This window comes from Macaca thibetana, chromosome 15 (assembly GCF_024542745.1).
Source record: "Macaca thibetana thibetana isolate TM-01 chromosome 15, ASM2454274v1, whole genome shotgun sequence".
NCBI lineage: Eukaryota > Metazoa > Chordata > Mammalia > Primates > Cercopithecidae > Macaca > Macaca thibetana.
Window position 1 is genome coordinate 35,892,814 of NC_065592.1, and position 12,771 is coordinate 35,905,584.

At 37.2% G+C, this 12,771-nt stretch overlaps 1 long non-coding RNA gene across 1 annotated transcript; it reads right to left on the reverse strand.

The window, feature by feature from the left end:
- Positions 1-9,838: 9,838 nt before the first annotated feature.
- Positions 9,839-10,594, reverse strand: LOC126938126 (uncharacterized). Its single transcript, XR_007719956.1, has 2 exons — positions 10,482-10,594; positions 9,839-10,150 (listed from the first exon to the last, which is right to left on the reverse strand). It is a non-coding gene; the product is annotated as an uncharacterized LOC126938126 (long non-coding RNA).
- Positions 10,595-12,771: the final 2,177 nt, after the last annotated feature.

A 12,771-nucleotide genomic window follows, 5' to 3' on the forward strand; every position in this document is an offset into this window, starting at 1 on the left:
CACAATAAGGAGACAGGAAAGCAGACTTATCTTTTAGTTTCTTCATCCCAGGGCCAAGACTCCCTCCCCCACTGAGAGAGATGGGGGAAGCCATAGGGCACTAGCCATAGAGACTCTGCCACAATAAAGGTTGGCCTCTGGGATACTCCTTATTCCTGTGGCCTAGAGATTCTCTTCCCCAAATCTGGAGCAACACGAGAATCTCCTCCTCATTGGACAGTACCAGAAGGGACCAGTGGAAGCCCAAGAGGCACCAAATCAACTGAGCCAACCACAATCGCACTGCAAATACACTGAAAATTACATTGCCATTGAAGCCACAGCCCTAAAGTGTAGGCCAAGACCTGTGAGCTCAATTTAAATAGTATGACTGCTGATAAAACAAAAGACCTAAAGAGAACCCAGAATCTCCTAACATAATAGAAAAAATATTCAATGTACAATAGGAAGTCACCTGTTACACCAAAAGCCTAAATGTGGAGAGTTAGGGATACAGGAAGCATATGTGTGAATAAACATTGGTTCACAACTGATAGCATCATTTAACCAAATGAAAATTTTTTCTTGGTATATTTTAGTTAAATCTGGCATACTTAAGTAAGTTAAAAAGTTGAATCTGTCTTAATTAGGTCTACATTTTTCTGAATAAACCATAAGTGAAAAGAAGCCAATGACAGATAGATACCTCCTAAAATGTCACTTCAAATTTGTCCCATTTCCCACACTCCAACTTCTGATGCTACAACCTTGGAACAGAAGGGACAGGGAGAAGTAGGCCATGCTATAATTGATGACAGTGATAGACCAGGGTGAGGGAATGCCGTAAATGCTCTGAGGCCTGAACTCTGGCACATGGGTTTGTCCAGTGGCATCTTGTCTATTCTGATGTGCAACCCCAACCACATTCATTCCAAGGGAAGATGTCTGAAGGCAGAGGTACAATTCTGCCCTAGCATCCAGGTACTGAGCAATCAGACAGTTGCTGCCTTCTCTCTTCTCACCTCTCCCCTCCCCACTCTTCTCCTCTCTCCTCACTAGTGTCTACTTCGGTTGAACACTATGGCTTATTAGAGACTGCAGAGGCACATGAATTGAAAGGCTCACTGATGATAATTTTCATTAGACAAAATATTAAGAATAACTTTGTTAGGTAAAAAATTAGAAAAAATATTTAAGGGCTTTGATGTATATATATGTTTGTGGTTTTAGGTTGCTCTATTTTCTAAATTTAGGTATCTGCATTTTATACTGTTGTGTTGCTGTTGTTGATTAGGCAACCTAGAAGTTATTTTAATTTTTTCCCCAAACGAGGTCTTGATCTATGGTTTCGTTTTTATTCAGACATTTTAATGACTACTGTTATCTTTTAAAGAACTATATTCTGCTTTTTAAAACAATTTGATTTGTTTTTCTTTTTTACATTTTTAGTTTAGATATTTTATGTTCATGTTTTCTTTTTTAACACTGAAAACATTTAGGACTTCAGGAATACTGAATTTTTGCCTTGTAGTATTCTAATTTTTATTATTCCTCTGATTCCAATTTTATTTTTTCATTAATTCTCATTATTTATTTAAAAATTGATTTAAAAAGCTCATCATCACTGGCCATCAGAGAAATGCAAATCAAAACCACAATGAGATACCATCTCACACCAGTTAGAATGGCGATCATGAAAAAGTCAGGAAACAACAGGTGCTGGAGAGGATGTGGAGAAATAGGAACACTTTTACACTGTTGGTGGGATTGTAAACTAGTTCAACCATTATGGAAAACAGTATGGCGATTCCTCAAGGATCTAGAACTAGATGTACCATATGAGCCAGCCATCCCATTACTGGGTATATACCCAAAGGATGATAAATTATGCTGCTATAAAGACACATGCACACATATGTTTCTTGCAGCACTATTCACAATAGCAAAGACTTGGAATCAACCCAAATGTCCATCAGTGACAGATTAGATTAAGAAAATGTGGCACATATACACCATGGAATACTATGCAGCCATCAGAAAGGATGAGTTTGTGTCCTTTGTAGGGACATGGATGCAGCTGGAAACCATCATTCTTAGCAAACTATCACAAGAACAGAAAACCAAACACCGCATGTTCTCACTCAGAGGTGGGAACTGAACAATGATATCACTTGGACTCAGGAAGGGGAACATCACACACCGGGGCCTAATGGGGAGGGGGGAGAGGGGAGGGGGGAGGGATTGCATTGGGAGTTATACCTGCTGTAAATGACGAGTTGATGGGTGCAGCACACCAACATGGCGCAAGTATATATATGTAACAAACCTGCACGTTATGCACATGTACCCTACAACTTAAAGTATAATAATAATAAATAAATTTTAAAAAAATAAAAAAAATAAAAAGCTATTACTATTTTTATTTAATTATGATCACAAAGTGTGGTCTATTTAATTTATATTATTTATTAAAATTTTAGTAGAGAATATATACCAATTATTCTAAATTTTCTGTGGAAGTTTGGCAATAAGATATAAGGTATCTAGTGAAGTATATTCTCTTTTCAAGGGTAGCGTGTTCACTATTCTTCCTCTGAGTCAACTTCATCATATTATTTTTCTCTATGCTCTTAGGTAACTCTTAGGCCTTTAACTTCCGTGGTTTTTGGGGACCGTCACTTAAAAAACAGTCTATGATAGTTTGAATCCCCTCCACTTGATGAGCAGAGATTTGCATCTTTTGAGGGGTTCTTATTTTCAGACATTGATGATGGGAGGGAAAGAATGAAGGTATGTCTCCAGGTTTAGATATACCACAGTCCAACCTGTTGTTGCTTGGTCACCTTAGCCAATCCCCTTGTTTCTGACAACTGTTACACTTTTTATAGATCATCATTTCTCACTAGTAGTTGCTATTTTACACAGCCCCTCTTCCAAAGCACAGCTAAAACCAAATTGTAACATATAACAAAACAGACTCGTGGTTGTGTTAATTTTTCTAGGGCTACTGTAACAAATTACTGCCAACTTGGTGACTTAAAACCACAGAAATATATTCTCTATAGTTCTGGAGGCCAAAAGTACGAAATCAAGGTGCCAGCAGGCTCACACTCTCTCCAAAGGATCTAGGGGAGGGAGAACTTTTTCTTGCCTCTACCAGCATTTGGCATTCCTTTGCTTGTAGATGCACTGCTCCAATCTCTGCCTTTTCTTCTCTGTGTATCCCTTTTTGTCTCAAATAAGAATACTCCAGTTAGATATACGGCCCACCTGAATGTAGTATGCGCTCATCCAGATCCTCACTTTGATCACACCTGGAAAGACCCTATTTCCAAACAAGGTTATGTTCTGATATTCTGGGTAGACATCAAGTTTTGGAAGACACTATTCAACCCATCATAATTGGTATGAGCGGAAGAAAATTATGATGGATAGAAGAAAGGGGAGAAAAAACTAAACAGCATCCAGAATCCAAATGCATATTGTTATGTATGATGCTAATACAATATTTTTCTCTCTAAAATATCTACAGGCTCAATTAAGATGTGGATTTGACTTCTTAAATATTGTCAACAACAGTAAAAGAAACAAAAGAGGGGGAATAGAACATAAGTGGAATTACTAGGCATCACATCTATACATACGTTCATAGTAAGTATGTATTCCATTTTAGATAATTTGTATTTAGATATTTATTTTGTTTCATCTCATGCTTGTGTGCTCCTCTAGGGAAAAGACGATGCCTCATTCATCTTCGCCCATTAAAAATTTTTGTATTCTTCAAGTGCTCAAAAGCTATGTCTTTGAAATTTTTATTAACAAATGTAGTAGAGCAATAGTGCTAACAAGTGCAATACTAGAACAAGTGCAATATAGCCTCAAATCTGTGCTAAAATAGAAAAGATGGTAATCTGAATGTTTTTAACAGTAAGTAGAGGAATTTTATCTCAAATCAAACTAATCATAAGTGCTTTTACTATTATTTTTAAATTTCCATTATGAAAAGCAGAGAGATATAAAAAGTTTTGCAACTGACTGGTAGAAAGACTTAATTATTTCATCAAGGGTTTGTGTTCTTTCTTCTCTCCACTCTGTAATCTATACAGCATCTGCATTTTAAGACTGATTCCCCATGTGGTTGTCAGATAATTGCCAGAAGCACTTGATAAAGACCTCTTAGAACCTCTCTCAGCCTTCCCTTTTAACAAGTAAAGGAACTAGTCCCCAAAGAAATTAACTATTTAGTTCAGAGACACATTAATTCATTAATTTAAAAATATTTATAAATGCTAATATGTGTAATGTATCGTTCTTAGTGCTGGGGATGGTATGGTGAAATTAAAGAGACAAAACTTCTTACCCTTGTAGGGATTACATTTTAGTAGATGCAACCAGTGCTGTTGATTAATCCAATTTGTGGTGTGTAAAAATGGTTTATGATGGCATTTTAATAATCTGGTATAAAATAAGTTCTTTATAAATTGCACAAAAATTATATAAGAAAATATTTTAACTGATATCAATATTATTGGGCCTGTTTGAACCAGTTTTAAGTTGCAAAACTTTATATCAACTCACCTAAAATTACAGTTATTACTTTAGCCATATTTAAATTAATGCCTCAATATTTCACACCAGTTGATACAATAAATTTATGAGCCATTATAGCCCAGTGGCAACTTTTCTTTAGAGTAATAATGACACAAGCTCTTCAAGTAACCATTCTACCCAGGATGATTAATTCGACAGTAAAAATAAGCTTAGTTGCCAAGGCATCATCCCTGTCTACCTAAGTCCTCCCCCAAACCAAACCAAACCAAACCAATACAGAAACAACAAACATGTTTTCAGTGAACAAATATGATAAAGGTGTAATGAGCCTCTTTGTTGTTTGTTTCATTTGATTTCATAGCAACATCTACTCATCTCCACACATGTATAATTATCTGTTGGCACCTCATTTTTCTCTCCGATGAAGAAAGTAGTATAAAGAAGTATTACTAAACTAAGGCTGATTTAATTGTTTATGTTGCTGAAAAGATGGTGTGATAAAATACAGTAAGAATTGACTTTGGAGTTAGATTGACTAATTGACTTTGGAATTGACTGTTTTCAAATTGTGACTCCAGTATTTTCTATTTCTTTGATTTTTTGGGAAAGGTACTGAAGCTTTTAGAACTTCAATTTCTTGATTTAAAAGTAGAAATTGGTGGGAAATATGATTAGATGCAATTAATATATAGGAAAATAAAACAGCTGAAAGCTTGGGACATTGGAGACATTCAATAAATTTTTATGGGTTTTTAAAATAATCTTTATTTTTAAAAAGTTAATATGTGCAACATAGGAAACTGAAAAACACAAAGCAAAGAACAAAGTCATTCACAATCACAAGCAGTTTATAGTTTGACACGTTCTTCTAGGTCCTGTGGGTGTGTAGGCACAACATCCAATTTTATGGGACTGAGATCGTACAGTATGTATCCTGCTTTTTCACACATCATGAATATTTACCAATTCGAAATCCCAAAGCTATATGAGTATTTTGATAACTAAGAATACACTACACCAACTCAATCTGTTAAAAAAAATGTAATCCTGCCTTTCTTGGGACAAAAATTTCATAGAAGACAAAAATGGCAACACGCCTCTAGATAAAAGCACTGGCAGAGTTCCGTTTTAAATACTGCTTTCCCTTAATGCTCAACTTAAAATGAAACACAGAGCAACAGAATACACCAAGTATAATGTTTCTAAGATAATTCATTAGCAGATCTATACCACTGAAATACTAGTAAGGTATGTTTTCCATTGAATTACTTAATGTATTCCTATAGTACAGCCAAAAGAGATGCACATACATCAATGGCTATCATCAAAATGTAAATATGGACACATCTGCATACATCTCTCCCTATATACTTCCTTCTGCCCCTCAGCTGCAAACCTAACGAACAAGTCCTGACATATACTGCTTAGAAGTGATTTAATAATTCCATGTCCAAGATGCATCTTTTCTATCAATTATAACAAAGGTATTTACAAATTGGCTAATTCACTAGCTGTAGTTTTTATCATACATTGTCACTCCACACATCCATAAAGTTTAGATGTTGCAAAATAATGAACTTTGTCCACAATAAACACTTTACTAAAAATGCTCATATAGACTTGTGGTTATCATCTAAAACCATCTTCTAGATATGGAGATACTAGCACAGAGCCCTTCCCTTCACCCTTCCTCTTCTCCCTCTTCCACCATCCCCAGTGGCTAAGTATAGGACGTCTAGCTCCAGAAGGTGGACTAATAAATGTCACTCCCAGAAGACGGACCTTCTTAAAAACTAACAAAAGGACGTTTATAAAGGGATTGTTTTACTACATCTATTTTTAACATACTTTGAGCATTAGGACTTGTTTATCCTTTAATACACAATATTAATTAAACTACACATATGGAACAATGGTCAGACCATCTGAACTAATCTAATTCATGGGCACAGAACCCTTCTCCCTGCATAACTCCTCCTCCCCAACCCATCGCCGCCCAATGAATAGTCAGCATACGCTCCTAAGCATTAAGTTTAACAATTCCATTCCCAAATGCAACCACTCCTAGGCAGTAATGAAAACAAATGCTGAGAGGGGTGTTACTTTTAGCCCCTTACTTTTAACCTGTGTTGTGCACTTTTAAACACCTAAAAAGACTAGATGTTTCAAATTGGACTATAGTTTTCCATTATATACACAGTAGCATTGAATAAATGGTATATATACATAACAGAGACTCTAATTTGCATATCTTCTAAATAGGAACATTCTGGCCTAGAACCTTTCCCTTTCCAACCTCTATCAATCCCGTAGACAGCTATAAGCCATCTGTAATGCTTAGGGGGGATTTCAACAATTTCACTTCTGTGTTTCTAAGATGTCTTCCCTATGAATTTTAACACAAAGTGTACTCAATGTATTAGTTTACTAACTCTACTTTTGTCATACACTGGCAACCCTTTAACATCCACTAGATGTAAGTTAGGACTCCTTTGTCCGCTTATATACACTATATACACAGCACAGTAAATGAAAATGCAGACATGAGGGACAATGGTCAATGGGCATCATCATAAACACACTGGTAGAAAGCCCTTTGCACTTTGTGCTCCTCCTTCCCCATGAACCAGCACAAATATAGTAACGTGTACTGCTCAGAGAACTAATCAATTGCCAAAAGACAATATTTCATATAAAAAGGATAGCTACAAAATGTGTTATTTACTACCTCTACTTTTAACATACTTTGTGCACTTCTAAACATCTAGAAAGACTATGTTTCCACCTCTACTATATTTACTACCTCTGCTTTTAACATACTTTGGGCACTTCTAAACATCTAGACTTATGTTTCAAATAAGAACTTAAGTTTGTCCACTATGTACACAGTAGTGTTGAACAAACTACACACCTGTAACAGTGGTTACACCTGAAAGTGTCTTCTAAATAGGAACATTCTGGTCTAGAATCCTTCATTCCTTCTAACTCATCTCCACCACCAACCTGGTGGATATAGGCACATGTGTCACTTAGAGCTGATGTTATCATTTTACTTCCAAAAGCCCTTTCAGAAGACAGCCTTTCTATGAATTTTAACAAAGTGTACAAAATGTGTTAGTTTACTAACGCTACTTCTATCATACATTGGCAACCTCTTCAATATCTAGAGACTAGATATTACAAAATCAGGACTCATTTGTCCAGTATATACACAATATATACAGTATAGCAAAGTTAAATGAAATGCATGTAACATATGGGCAATAGATTAAGCTGAAATTTTCTAATAAACAATCGCAAAAACACCTTTTGCAATTTCTTCCCTCTCATCTCCCAGGTAGTTCAACAATTCCACTTCCAAACAGCATTTCCAATCAGTTTTAAAAGCTGTTTACCTTCACTTTTACACTGTTGGTGGGATTGTAAACTAGTTCAACCATTATGGAAAACAGTATGGCGATTCCTCAAGGGTCTAGAACTAGATGTACCATATGACCCAGCCATCCCATTACTGGGTATATACCCGAAGGATTATAAACTATGCTGCTATAAAGACACATGCACACGTATGTTTCTTGCAGCACTATTCACAATAGCAAAGACTTGGAATCAACCCAAATGTCCATCAGTGACAGATTGGACTAAGAAAATGTGGCACATATACACCATGGAATACTATGCAGCCATCAAAAAGGATGAGTTTGTGTCCTTTGTAGGCACATGGATGCAGCTGGAAACCATCATTCTTAGCAAACTATCACAAGAACAGAAAACCAAACACCGCATGTTCTCACTCATAGGTGGGAACTGAACAATGAGATCACTTGGACTCAGGAAGGGGAACATCACACACCGGGGCCTATCATGGGGAGGGGGCAGGGGGGAGGGATTGCATTGGGAGTTATACCTGATGTAAATGACGAGTTGATGGGTGCAGCACACCAACATGGCACAAGTATACATATGTAACAAACCTGCACGTTATGCACATGTACCCTACAACTTAAAGTATAATAATAATAAATAATTAAAAAAAAAAGCTGTTTACAAAAAGTGTTATTCTACTACTGCTTTTAAATACATCAAGCACTTCTAAATATCTAGAAAAACTAGATATTTCATATAACTTGTTCACCATGTACACAGCACTGTTAAATAAAATTGCACACATGTAACAATGGTTAGCATCTGAGGTATCTTCTAAATGTGAACATTTTGGCCTTGAATCATTCCCTCCTCACTTCCTTCTCTCTCTGACTTTAATACAGTGGACAAGTGCAGGCACTTGTAATGCTTAGAGATGGTTGAACAAATTTCTATGCAGAAGTCGTTCACAGAAGACAAGCTTTCCTATGAATTTCAACACAAAAAAACAAAATATGTCAATTTTACTAAAAACTTTGGCATACACTGGCAACCTCTTTAACATCTAGAGACTAGACTAGATGCTGCAAAATTAGGACTCACTGTCCTTTATATACACTATATACAGAGGAAAACAAAATGCCAAAACATACAGAAAAATGGTATCTGAAAACATCCAAGTATGAACATACTAGCATATTACGTTTTGCAATTTCTTCCCTCCTACCTCCTCTAAACCATTGAACAAGTACAGACAGCACTATACTTCTCACAAAGGTGGCTTCACGATTCAATTTTCAAAAGACAGTATTTCCTATTAATTTTAGCAAAAAGATACTTACAAAATGGTATTTTACTACTTCTACATTTAACATACATCGGGCACTTCTAAACATCTAGATAGACTAGATGTTTCAAGTAAGGAGTTTATTTGTCCACTATGTACAAAGCAGTCTTGAACAAACTGCAAACATGTAACAACAGTTATAATTTGAAAGAAGCTTCCAGATATGAACATTCTGGCCTAGAACCCTTCCTATCTCCATCAACCCAGTGGGCAAGAATGCTCAAATCTTCAGAGACAATCTTTCCTACGACTTGTAAAACAAAATGTACAAAATATATGAGTTTACTAACTCCACTTTTGTCATACACTGGCAACCTCTTTAACATCTAGAAAGACTAGATGTTGTAAATTAGGACTCATTTGTACATTATGTATACTATATACACAGATAAAACAAAATGCACAGAAAGAGATGATTCATCTTGCCTCGCTGTAAGCAGCGTGGCATAGAGCCCTCTGCAGTTCCCCCTCTTCCCTCCTCCCCTGTACCAGTGCACAAACACAATGAGTATTACTCAACAGGCGATTTGGCCATTCCCCACCAAAAAAAAACATTTTCCATGAATTGTAACAAAAAGATATTTACAAAATGTGATTTTATTACCTCTAATTTTAACATATATCAGGCACTTCAGAACATCTCAAAAAAACAGACATTTCAAAAACGCTTAGCATTGTCAACTATATATACAGTAGTGAGGAATAAAATGCATACAAAACAATGGATAGAATATGAAAATGTCTTCTAAATATGACCAGGCTGGCATAGAACCTTCTCTTCCTTCTCGCGTCCTCCGGCTCCATGTCATCTAACCCACTGAACAAACATGGATGTGCCATTTCCAGAGGCCGCCTAACAACTCCATTTCCAAAAGTCATCACCAGAAGACATTTATTTTCTACGACTTCCTTTAAACAAATGAGAATTTACAAGATGTGTGATTTTCTAACTCTACTTTATCATACGTCAGGAACCTCTTTCCATCTAGAAGGGCTAGATGTGACAAATGTTTTCTATTAAAAGGTTGGAGTGGAGTTGAGAGCAGGTTTTTCATATTATATACACAGGTCTTCCATAAATGGCCAGTAAATCTTCCCAAATGATTGTGGGCAATTCCAACAGGCCAAACGTGACCTGTCATTCTACCATTCCTCCCTTCCAACTGCAAGATCTGGCAGAGGAAAGACCAGCTGCCCCGTGGCCCCCAACCTTCCACCCGTTGTTCCGGACTTCGCTCACCTCCCAGGCCCTTTAAGGCCTTTGTCCATAGTTCAGGCCTTTGTCTAGGTAGGTCTCGCCCAATGGGGACAGAGCAGTCGCCCTGGATCCGGATCTACGCGGCTCTGTGGCCTGATGAGGCAGCCGAACCTGCGTGCGTCCCCAGGCTGCCTTGGCCGCCTTCCGGTTCTTCCACGCACTAACGGCTTCCACCGCCCGGCGTTTGGGCGGCCGCAGTGCTTCTGGACCCGCCACTCCCGCCGCCACCCAAAGGCACTGCGTCCCGGCGGCTTGGCGGGCCCGGCAGGCTTGGACTGGGAGGCCCCGATCAGTCATGGAGGTGGGGTGGGGAAGAGAGGTTCACCGTGGCTTCAAGGCCTGGGTCGGGCCAGTGGGCAGCCACAGCGGAGGCCTCAGGTGTCTGAGTGCCACCCAGCTCACCTGCCAGCCCGCGGCCGAAGGCCCCAGGCCCTAGGGGAGCGGGCCACGCTCCGTGTCTCTCCAATAAATCTTAGTATAGCTAAAATTCTAATTACTGTAATGAATATAAACAACCCACTATTAAGATACTGATTTAGCCAACAATCAATTTTGATAAATCACTACTGTATTGTTGTTTTTTAAAAGTCATCATCTGAAAATATGAATTCAAAATAGGAGATTATCTTTGTTCACTCATTTGTAAAAAGACAATGTAGTAACAGAGTGGTAAAACCAGAAGAATAGAAATTAAGAAACTTCTAGTCTCAGCAAGGCCACTTTCTATTTGTGTGACATTGGGCAAGTCAGGTAGTACTTTACATGACCTCATATATATTCCCTGTTTTCCTGCCTAGGTTTGCCTAATGTCACTTTCCCCTCTTTGTCCATTGTTGGAATGGGTCAGCCTCTCTCCCACCTGAAAGCTTTCTAAATGATGCCTAGCCTTCTTTCTTTCACTTTTTGCCCAGTTAACTCCCAAACATCCTTGTGATTTCAGCTTCAAAATCCCTTCCTCAGAGAAGGCTTTCCTCACCTTACAATCTAAATTATACCATACTGTTATAATTTATGATTGCACCCTTTTCTTCATAGCATTTGTTATAGTTAGTAGTATAACATATTTAAATCCTGGTTCCTTTACTGGATTTAAGACCTATGAGCACAGAATCCTTGTTGATTTTATCATAGTTATATCTTTCATGCCTTTCTTGTCTAACACCCAGAAAATTCTCAATAAGATTTTTAAAATAAACTCTCCAGATCTGGATTTCCTCCTCTGTAAATAGTGAATAATAATCACAGTGTTGTTGCAATCAATATGAGTTAATATATATTTTAGAAATAGTAATCCAGTATGTTACTATTTGAATAAACCAATTTTCATTACTAATAAACTAGTGTATCTCAATATAAAAGTTGAAGGAAGACATTTTATAAGCATACTTTTATATAATTATGAAAACACTTTTAAAATACGCTGGACAGTGCACAATTCAAAAGCTTTGGATTCAAAGTGGGCCTGCCAAACGATGGACATTTCCTGTGGGACCATTATCAGTCTTTCAATTGCAGTCCTGATTGAGAATGTTGCAGTTGGAAGAAGTGATTTGCAATGACAAAAGAGTACTGGTTGAACTCTGATGAGTAGACTTATCATGTGTGGCAGGAAGTAAGATTATCTGTGTCCAGGAAACAGATGGAAACCCATAGACTGCTTATGAAAGAAATGAATTCAGGAGATTAGAAAGTCATACCATTTACTTTTGAGGGGAAATTGTTGGCGGAGTTTCGAGTAATTTGGCTTGTCATTCTCAACATCTGTTGCCTTTGCCTTTATACCACTTAGCTCCTGATGACAAACTGAACAAGATCAGAGTGAGTGCATGATAACTAATAAGCATCTTCATGGGTAAAATCAGTTAACATCAAAAACAGGCCAGTGGCAATCGTGTATGCAGCTTCCTGTTAGTAGTCTCTTCATTTTTACTATTCTTAGATAATTCTTTCACTCCTCAAGGATGCCGTCTAGAAACGACTTTAATTATAGTAGCTTGCTTATAGAAATGGCCCTAAAAGAAACACATGTGTAATACAATTATAAGAATATCTGATATATGTTTTCTGATGTAGGATTATCAATCACAGTCATATCTGTAATGAAACTGGAAAAAAAAAACTACACAGAAAAGAATTCAAAATGATTTGGCACTGCATTCTGCTTGGCCCATCTGCTGTTATTTTTTTTCCCCTACTGGCAAAATGTTAGACAATATTTCAACTTAGCATCTCATAGGCAGTTAAACAACAGACAAGATAAACTATATTAATG